Source organism: Thamnophis elegans, unplaced genomic scaffold, assembly GCF_009769535.1.
Source record: "Thamnophis elegans isolate rThaEle1 unplaced genomic scaffold, rThaEle1.pri scaffold_46_arrow_ctg1, whole genome shotgun sequence".
Lineage (NCBI taxonomy): Eukaryota > Metazoa > Chordata > Lepidosauria > Squamata > Colubridae > Thamnophis > Thamnophis elegans.
Window position 1 is genome coordinate 377,216 of NW_022473897.1, and position 9,202 is coordinate 386,417.

Sequence of the window (9,202 nt, forward strand, 5' to 3'; positions counted from 1 at the left end):
AGAAAAACAAAGAGAAAGGGCAGTAAGACTGATCCCCAGGTGTTCTTCATAGGATAAAAAGCTAATCTGCTTTGGAAGGCATACATTTCTTTCAGGGTTTAGATAATAATCATCTGGGCACAGAGAGCAATCAGCCATGTCTGGAAAAGAAGAAAAGAGAGATGTACGTAAATCTGGCTTATAGACAGTTTCATACTGAACCCTTAATTCATTCTCAATTGAAATTGTCCATTCTGATCTTCATCAGGGCCATTTCAGGGCCATTGGGTATAACTATAATAGCAGTGCTATGATTCAAACAATTTAACAAACAGTTATCTTCCCTAATGACCAGCTGAGTAGGTGACTTAACACGTGACTTAGTGGGTGTGCCCAATGTGACTCAACCACATCAATGGAGCCTCGCCTCAGGCGGCATCTCACCTGGCATCCTGGCCACTTGCCTCACCTTCAAATTTTTTATGCAAAATGGAATTGCTTGAGAAACTGGGACTCCAAGACACTTGGATTTAAATCTGATTTAAACTCATCTAATCCACCTCCATGAGTCAGGTATCAAAGTTCTACACAACTTTCTTTAATTGTACCAACCATATCCTGTTACTACCATCTATTAGAACTCCACAGGTAATCCTCAACTTGCAACCACAATTACAATAGCACTTCTGTTGCTAAGTGAGTCAGTCATTAAATGAGTTGTACCCAATGTTATGACCTATTTTGTCAGAGGTGTTAAGAAAACTTGGTTGTTAAGTGAATCCACTTTGCTTGTTGGAAGCCAATTGAAGACGTCACAAATGATAATCATTTGACCCCAGGACACTGCAACCACCATAAATGCATGCTGGTTGGCAAGTGTCTAAATTTTGAAAAGACAACTGCAGGTCTTCATAAGTGTGAAGACCAATCTTAAATCACAATACAGCATCCTGAGAAATGCTAAAATGAAAATGATAGTAGATGAAACTGCAGAAGGTTGTGATAATGCAAGTGAACAGCAATTTCAGCTACTTCAAATTTATTCCAATGATAATATAATTTGTTTCTACTAAATAATAAAAGAAGTCTTCTTATGTACTTATGCTACAAGTGTCCAATTTAAAAATATCTACTTGTGGGAAATATGGAACATAATATTCAGATTACTTATGATCAAACTGGTTTCTGGATGCTTTTCTAGACAAATCTTCTGTCCCACAGGCAATCCTTTGTAAAACTTCAGCCAGTTCTCCGAACTGCGCAAAAAGTTAACAACCAGATCACCCGAATCAGTACGAACTGGCTGAATCTCACTTTTGTTTAATAGGTACTATATGCTTATCCCCATTATATTATGAATCTCCCTACCCTTCTCCTTTGATATTTTCCCCTCTGGACATGGAAGACAATCATAGCAGCAAAATGACTCCCCTTCTTTCTTGACCTTGCTGTATCCTGCCTGACAAGGATCATTACATAGAGAAAAAGGTGGTGCCTATCAAGAAATTAAAAAAAAGCTTTTTGATATAGAAAGTTCAAGCATTATAACAATTAAAATGCAAAGCAATCAAGAAATATTCAACCTATATCATTCATAAATGTATGTAGAGTTTCTTTTCACACAGTCAGAGCCCCAAACTTGTCATGGAACCAGGTTTTGAAGGCCAGCAGAATTTTGGCCATCTTGACCTCCAGAGAAGTTCCAACTGAAGGGTACTAGAGCATAAAAGGAACATTTTATAGGCTTTAAGCATTCTTTGGCTGATGGAACCTGAATCATATTCCTTCTGTCTGCCTGGAATGGATTGAAATAAGTGAGGAGAGATGATATCTCCATTAATCATGTTTGAAGCCATGAAGGGCTTTAAAGGTTGACACCAACACCTTTAATTGTACATTATAGCAGACTGGCAACAAATAGCACACACAGAATAGTCATATTACATATGCCAAATAATCTCGTAGTCATTTACTAGATGCTCTGCTGCATTCTGCATTAGTTAAAACTTCTGAATTTTCATCAAGGGCAACTTCATATCAAGGCATAATCCATAGGACAGGTCATGAGGATAACTGTGACAGTTATTTCTATACCAAATATTTCAAATGTAAACATTCATAGAGGTCTTTTTTTCCCTTTCCTCATGGGATTTCTACAGATAGTGCTATGAATTTTCCATAAAAAACGTGACATTTTTATGCTGTATAAATGAAGGCAGAGAAACCAAGATTCATACATCTAACCTGAGGAAATCCTATTGGCCACGTAATGGAATCCAGAAAGATATTGAAGAATTTGTCAGGTGGAGCTGTTGGATCTATTCTTCCAACTTTGACCCTACGAAAGGACTGGTTTGGGAATGTGATCCAGTTGATAATATCAAATCCGCCAATGAATTCTCCATTTTCGTTAAAAGTGATCTTTTCACCAACACTGTTGTTGAATAAGACACTTCTTAGAAAGGAATGAAGCTGTAATACATGATAGAGATAAAAAGAGGGAGGGAGAGAAGGAAGGAAGAAAGGAAGGAAGGAAGGAAAGAAAGAAAGAAAAAAGAAAGGATGGATGGATTTACACTGGATATTGCTGGTTTGCTTTTATTTCAGTTGTAGATTAGGATCAAACAAATAATACAACAATCATTTGAAAAAAGTATAGAAGCAAAAATTAATAAATACAATGAAATGAAAATGAACATAGAATATAAATATATCTATATCTATCTATCTACACACACACACTCACACATACACACACACACTAACACAGACATATTGCTCATAATCACCTCACTTAGAGGTTATTTCTGTTCAATCATAATTCAGATAATTCAATCATAAATCAGGTCCAGGTAGTTCTAATTCTTTCTTTTGACTGGCTATGATGTTATAAGTGGGGAAATATCAACATCTCATAGGTGACCCAAAGTGATCCAAAATTTCAATTTCCTCCTCACCAAGTTATTTTACTATATCACAGATCATTCCCTACAAATGGTTATAAAGGAGAGCATTATAACAGGCAAACTTTTTTTGCATTTAGGGACTATCTGTATTGATAAAGTGCATAATGTGCAGATGCTTCTGTTCTTTAAACACATTTGTTTCATTACAATCTTCATAAATTTGACAATTTCATCAGGACTTTTTCACTGTATCATACTACATCCTTCATTCTGACTTACTAACACATTATTCAGGAAAAATAAAGAGTAGCAGTTACTAAATATGTCCAACATATTTTCTGTTTCAATCTAGAATAAACAGGAGTTATCAAGGACTCCTAGAGTAAACAACATAGAACCATGGATTTTAGTGACATAAAAGCAGAGTCTGATTAAGTTTTCAAAAATTGATTTCTGAGCATAGAATAAACCTGGCAGTGAGAAATAATGAGTAGAACAGCAATGCAAGTGAACCTTAATAGAAGGTCTATGATGAGATTCATGAAGAACATCTTCTTCAGGAAATGCCTTGAAAAGTTGCCATACAAAAAAGTCTGTGTGATTCACTGCAAACATTCCAATCAAATCTTCTAGAACAAAAGGTTACCAATCCTCTGATCCAGCATGTAATGGAGAGGGAGAGAACGATCTCCTACCATCTACTTATAGACTCATCTTTATGACAGCTGGTTTGATGGACTGAAGAATATTCAAAAGGTTCTTGCAGGAGTTTTGTAGAATGCCTATTATAATTTTAATATGAGCAGGTAGATGATAGATAGATAGATAGATAGATAGATAGATAGATAGATAGATAGATAGATAGATAGATAGATACACACATACACAAACACATATATGTGCGTGTGTTTGTGTGTGTGTGTGCTGTATGTATGTATATTCCAATTCAGTAAGTCAGTAGTCTATTTGCTTTTAGAATCATATCATTGTCCTAAAATATGGTGCAGTTCTCTGCTTTAGATCTTAACTGCCATAACACTTGATTTGGAAACTGCTGCCTTCTTTCTTTCACTAATATTCTTTGCCTGGACTTTGATAAATACAGAGATTGCAAAGCATGTGCCACAGCATGGACTGCATTGTAAATATTATAGCTCTGGCCACTCATGCGTGTTTCAAAGATAGATGTGGGAAGGGTCTCAAGTCTCTCCTGTCCAGTACATTTGTTCTCTGTTTCAGGACTGGTGAAGAAACAGTTGAATGCCTGTTCCCAGAAATCTTTCCTAAAATAATCATGCTGGTTGTTGATTGGACTTATGCTCTCAAGAAACTTTGGAAAGTCTTCAATCTCCTTTATGTGAACTGCAAAGGATGAAGCACCTTGCAAGAAATGGATATCCCACGATTTATGAAAGGATATCGAAGTGTAATCTGCCTGAGCTGTTGTCACCCAGATTTTTGTCTTCCTTGGTATATCATCCACTTCTCCCAACTGCAAGTACATTCTCAGAAAAGTTATGGACCTACTTTCACCATATAAGACTATGACATTGGCTGTGCTGTTCATGAGAACTTGATATATTTGGACTGCATCATCTATCACTTGATTATAATCAATGTAAAAAGCTACATAAGGAAAGTCTTGTATGAAATCAAAGCAGATGCCATGCTGGGAAAACATGGGAAGAACCTCCTGGACAAATTTCTCTCCATTGTCATCATTCACAGCAAGAACTCCAATCCAGATCCACCTAAGATGCAACAATAGCTGGAAAAGAGCTGTATGCTGGTGGGATTCATTTGGAAACATTTGTTGGAGGAAAACTGCTTGAGTCTCTTTATCCATCACTGGTGCAGAACCATATGTCAGCTAAAGGAAGTAAAAAACAAAGATTGTTGTGAGCCTCTGAAAATGTGTACATACAATTGAATCACAGGGTGTCCTTAAGCTTACATACTAAAACATGCTCCAAATATTTGCATTTATTTCCGAATGTCTATGGAGATCCTCAAACATCCAGGACATGGTTTTCCCAAAGTTGCTTTTTCAAAAGGCAACTGGACTTTCTGGTTTTTCTTTGAAGACGTTTCACTTCTCATCCAAGATGCTGCTTCAGCTCTGACTGGATGGTGGGAAATATATTTCTTGCAGACAGTTAACACATAGCACAACATAGGAGAACAAAAACATCAGGACTAGAGTCATCAGTCCATCTCCATTTAGAAGACAAAAGGCCACACTTTTGAAGGTAGCAAAGTTCACATTTTGGACAAAGAGAACCACTGGTTTGAAAAATGGGTCAAAGAGGCTACCTATGTCAAAAGCCATCTCTCAACAGAGAGGGAGGGATGCAACATCATCTGCCTCCAATCTACAGCCCAGTCCTCTCAACAATTCCAAGAAAGCTCCACACCCATTTGCACCACTCAGGTGACCCTGATGGCCACAGATAAATCTTCAGGTGGTCTTAACATCTCACTAAAAGAATGCAAATGACCAGCTGTCTGCAAGGAGTATATAACCTAGTCAGTCTTCACTCTTACCTGAGGAACTTTGTAGATGCTCAGAATAGTTGCACCATGGAGACAGATGTCAGGGCCCACAACGACAGCAGCCAGATTTCTGGGCACCCCACATTTGTAGTTAGGAATGAATCTGCCCTGGGTGAAGGGAAGCCCCATGGAAGCGAGGTAAGTCCAACCTGGACTAAAATTGCTATTGTAGATGTGAAAGCCCAGTGTGATATTGGGCAGCATCTGAGGATTTTCATTGATCTCCTCGATGGCAAACACTAAAGCAAGAATGTGCTGGTAGCTTTGATAATATATTCTGTAACAAGAATTACATAACACATTGAAAAGAGTCTGCTTCAGATGATGGCATGTCCAATCTTCCAGACCTAGCTCTCGAAGAAACACAATTTTCCTACCAGTAATAGCAATTTAAATATTAATCATAACTAAAAGGTTCCTTCAGATTTTAGTTGTATGTACATCATATACACAAATCTATATTCTCTACGTAGAATGAATTAGTTATAACATGTCATAATAGAGTTTTGATCTACATTGAAAATACATCAAGGTATCCTATTTTTCAAAAATGGGTGTTTCTGGATTTTGTTATTATACTTGAGATTGAAAAAAAATTGAGCATCATATAATTCAACAATTGGAATCAGAGCTGGAAAAATCAACCAACTAGGAACCTACATAAATCCATCTTGAACCTCCTGAGAAGGATGTCGACTGAAATCAGGGGTATCAGAAAATGGCGAGATCACAGAAATGATGCTACCAATGCTAACGTCTCCAAGCTGATGATATGTGTAATGTATAGGAGCAGGCTCATCGTGTTTACATTGAATATTAGGATCCTGGCATGCCACTTGAGGCATTCCTGTGAACAGTGATACCATCAATGTTACCATCATCCATAGATGGAAGCATTCAGAGAAGCATTGTGAGAGTAGTGTTGGAGAACACACAAACCAGCATACAGAGGCACTGCAGTTTAAATAGGCTTTTACTTTCATGGAAATAGAGGTATCAGAGTCCATCAAACAGTCCAAGTCATACACTTGATAAGACAGTCAGTCATCAATGTCTTTCAGTTAAGGGATAATCCAAATAACATAGTCCATAAACATACAAACAGTCCGGGACTCAAAGTTTGCTAGCAGTTGCAAAACTTATAATAGCTCACGGCACTTTCTAACAGCCAACTTCCAAAGCACTCAGATCAGATCAGCCCAGCATCTAACAAACAAAGAGCTAAAAGTCATTCTGGCTCCCTCTTGTGGCCGATTGAGGAAAACAGTAACCAATCACATTTTACAGTATGATTTAAAGAAACAGGTACAACATTGTTACATGATTTATATATTGCCAACCCAACCGTTAGATTATATTCCTAACAGAAGGCAAATGGCCCTGTCTGCAACATGATTCTTGAAGGTGCCCAAGTAGAACAGTCTGACATGACTTCATCAGCTGTTTTTCAGGCAGAGATAGAGAGTAATATCTACCACTGTTTATACTCTCAGAGGTCTAACAGCTTCTACTTTGAATGTCATGGAAAAATTAACAAGACTGTCATGGTCAGGTTATTAATTTGCCTTGGAGTCCCATAGGATTTGAAGATACAAAAGGATCAATTTTATAATGATAGAGAGACAAGTATCTGTATAAAGATTTTTTATATTCAAAACTAAAAAAAATGAAGGACTTCTGAGGGAGGGAGTGATGGGAAAAATCAATGAAATCACTATATATATGCATACAAATGGAAAAAGAAATAGTAGTAGATAACAATAAAAGTAGATAAGAGTAGATGATAATCCACCAGTTGGATTTGTTACTGTCTGATCAACTGCACTCAATTTGCAATCCTCAATGAAGCAGGCTCATTGTGTTCACATAAAACATTGTGATCCTGGGATGCCACTTGAGGCATTACTGTCAACAGTGATGCCATCAATGTTACCATCATCCATAGAAGTCTTCTTTTGGTATACAAATGTCTCTGTCTGCAACATGATTCTTGAAGGTGCCCAAGTAGAACAGACTTGACATGGCCTCATCAGCTATTTTTCAGGCAGAGATAGACAGTAATATCTACCACTGTTTATACTCACAGAGTTGTAAGGGCTTCTAGTTTGAATGTCATGGAAAACATTAACAATGCTATCATGGTCGGGTTATTGTTTTGCCTTGGAGCCCCATAGGATTTGGGAGATACAAACAAGTTAATTTCATAATAATAGAGAGAGAAATATTTGTATAGAGATTTCTCATATTCACAACTCAAAAAAAAAAAAAGGAGAGAGTCCTCTGAGAGATGAAATGATGGAAGAAATAAACTAAATCACTATATATCTCAGTGTAGAAATATGGAAACAGAAATAGAAGTAGATAATAATAATAAAAGTAGATAAGAGTAGATGATAATCCACCAGTTGCTTTTGTAACTAGTTCACAAACCATGTTCAACATGTAGTCCTCAATGGAACTACATCTACATGGAGAGAAGTATGCAGTGGGGTACCCCAAGTCTCTGTTTAAGCTCCAGTACTCTTTAACATCTTCATGAAACATTTGGACAAGGGGATAGATGGGGAATTCATCAAATTTGGTGATGACGGCAAGCTAGCACGAATTTCCCAACCTGCAGAAGATAGACTTAAGATCCAGAAAGATCTTGATAGACTTGAACATTGGACACTATCTAAGAAAATGAAATTCAATGGTGAAAGAAGTATGGTTTTACATTTAGGGAAACAAACAAACAAACAAACCCCGAAATGCACAAGTACACTGTATGTAGTACCTTGCTCAATAGTGGTGACCGTGAGGGTGATTTTGGTCTCCTAGTGAACAGTCACTTAAATATGAGCCAGCTGTGATCAGTAGCTGCCAAAAAAAGCCAACACAGTTCTAGGCTGCATAAACAGAGGGATAGAATCAAGATCACATGAAATGTTAATATTACTTTATAAAGCTTGGTAAGGCTACACTTGGAATACTAAATCCAGTTTTGGTCGCCAGGATGTAAAAATTATGTTGAGACTCTAGAAAGAGTGCAGAGAAGAGCAACAAAGATGATTAGGGGACTGGAGGGTAAAATATATGAAGAAGCATTGCAGGAACTGGGTATGTCTAGTTTAATGAAAAGGAGGACTAGGGGAGAGCTGATAGCAGTGTGCGATATCTCAGGGTCTGCTACAAAGAAGAGGGAGTCAACCTATTCTCCAAGGCATCTGATTAGGTAGAATAGGTAGAATAAGAAGCAGTGGGGGGGAAAGTAATCAAGGAAAGAAGCAACTTGCCTCCAGAAGTTGTGAATACTCCAACACTGGAAGTTTTTAAGATGAGATTGAATAACCATTTGTCTGAAGTGGTATATGGGTTTCCTGCCTAAGCAGGGGGTTGAACTAGAAGACCTCCAGGGTCCCTTGGTTTGGTTGGGTTTGGTTTATTGGATTTATATGCTGCCCTTCTCCCAAGGACTCAGGGTGGCGTACAACATTAAAAAACACGTATTACAAAAGTTAAAAAAAATTAAATAGAATATCACAAACAAACCCAATTAGGATTAACAATAACATTTTTAAAAAATCGATTAAAATTAACAATGATCAATAATTTGTTTTGTTTTGTTTCGGCCAGGCTGGCTTGCTGGGAAAGCCAACTTTTTAGGGCATGTCAGAAGGACCGGAGGTCGGGGATTATACGAAGCTCCAGGGGTAGCTCATTCCAGAGGGAATGCGCTCCCACAGAGAAGGCTCTCCTCCTGGGGGTCGCTAGCCGACACTGTC

The 9,202-nt window shown here is 37.6% G+C and overlaps 1 pseudogene; it reads right to left on the bottom strand.

Annotated features, from left to right (window-relative positions):
* LOC116523564 overlaps positions 1-6,316 on the bottom strand; it is a 35,840-nt pseudogene extending 29,524 nt beyond the window's left edge.
* Positions 6,317-9,202: the final 2,886 nt, after the last annotated feature.